A 2,101-nucleotide genomic window follows, 5' to 3' on the forward strand; every position below is an offset into this window, starting at 1 on the left:
GTGTGAGAGTTCAATTTACTCCACATCCTCACCAGTACTTGGTATTGCCAGTTATATTTTAGTTCGAGCCATTCTAATAGGTGTGTAGTGGTGTCTCATTGTGGTTTTAATTTGCATTTCCTTAACGGCTAATGATATTAAGCACCTTTTTGTGTGCTTATTTTCTATCTTTATAGCCTCTTTAGTAAATTGTTCACAACTTATGCTTATTTTAAGAAATCAAGAAATAATTCTTATACCATAAAATTCACCCTTTTACAGGGCATAATTTAGTAGTTTTAGTATATTCATAGAGTTGTGCAACCATCGCCACGAATTTCAGAATGCATTCATCACACCAAAAAGAAACTCCATGTCCATTACTGGTTACTTATTTCTCTTCCCTTCTCTGAACCCACTGGAAACCACGAATCTAATTTCTGTGTCTTTTTGCCTATTCTGGATATTCCATATAAATGAAATCATACATATGTGGACTTTCATGATTGGCTTCTTTCATTTCGCATAAAATTGTTGACATTCATGTTGTAGCATGTATTAGTACTTCATTCCTTTTCCAAGATGGATAATATCCCAATGTATGAATATAACATATTTTGTCTATACATTCATCAGTTGCTGAACATTTGGATTGTTTCTATTTTTTGGCTACTATGAATAATGCTGCTATGAGTATTCACGCACAAGTTTTTATGTGGATATATGTTTTCAATTCTCTTGAATGCAATTCTTTAGGAGTGGAGTTACTAGGTCATTTGGAAACTCTATGTTGAACTTTTTAAGGAAGTGTCAAACTGTTTTCCACAATGGCTGCACCATTTTACATTCTAACTAGCAATGTATAAGGCTATCAATTTCTCCACATCCTTGCCAACACTTACTGTTGTCCATCTTTTTGATTATAGAAAACCTAGTGGGTATGAAGTGGTATTTCATGGTCACTTTGATTTGTATTTTCTAATGACTAATGATGTTGAATGTCTTTACATGTGCTTGTTGGCTATTTGCATATCTTCTTTGAAGAAATGTCTATTTTAATTCTTTGTCCATTTTTAAATTGGGTTATTTATCTTTTTATTGTTGAGTTATAAGCGTTCTTTTTGTATTCTGGAAGCTAATTCTTTATCAAATATGCACTTTGCAAAAATTTACCCCCATTTTGTGGGTTCTTTTCACTTTCTTGCTGGTGCTCTTTGAAGCTCAGAAGTTTTTAATTTTGATGATATCCAATTTATCATTTTTCTTTTGTCGTTTGCACTGTTGGTGTCATATCCAAGAAACAATTGCCTAATCCAAAGTTGCAAAGATTTATGCCTATATCATCTTCTAAGTGTTTTATAGTTTTTGCTCTTACATTTAGGTCTATGATCCATTTGAGTTAATTTTTGTATGTGGCATAAAGAAAGGGTTCAACTTTATTCTTTTGCCTGTGGTTAGTCCGTTGTCCCAACACCATTTGTTGAAAAGACTGCTCTCTCTCCACTGAATTGTTTTGGCACCCTTGTCAAAAATCATTACCCACAAAGTTATGGATTTATTTCTGGACTCTCAAGTCTATTCCATTGATCTGTAGCATATCCTTACGCCAGTATCACAAAGTCATGATTACAGTATCATCGCAGTAAGTTTTAAAATCTGGAAGTGTGAGTCCTCCAACTTTGTTACTTATTTTTAATATTGTTTTGACTTTTGAGTTCCTTCATTTCTATACGAATTTTAGAACTAGCTTGTCAATTTCTGTGAGGAAGCCATCTGACATTTTGACAGGGATTCCAGTGAATCTGTAGATCAATTTGGGAAGTTTTGGCATCTTAAACTTATTAAGTCTTCTGATCCATGATCATAGGATATCTTCCCATTTATTTAGGTCTTCTTTACTTCCTTTCAACAGTATTTCTTATTTTTCAGTGTATGAGTTTTGCACTTCTTTTGTTAAGTTTATTCCTAAGTATTTTATGCTTTTGATGCTATTGTAAATGGCATAGTTTACTTAATTTTATTTTCATATTCATTGCTGGTATATAGAAATATACTTGATTTTTTTCTGTATTTATCTGATGTCTTTCAACTTGCTGAACTCATGGATTGGTGCTAATGATTT

Source organism: Propithecus coquereli, unplaced genomic scaffold (genome assembly GCF_000956105.1).
Source record: "Propithecus coquereli isolate 6110/MARCELLA unplaced genomic scaffold, Pcoq_1.0 Scaffold180, whole genome shotgun sequence".
Taxonomy (NCBI): Eukaryota; Metazoa; Chordata; class Mammalia; order Primates; family Indriidae; genus Propithecus; species Propithecus coquereli.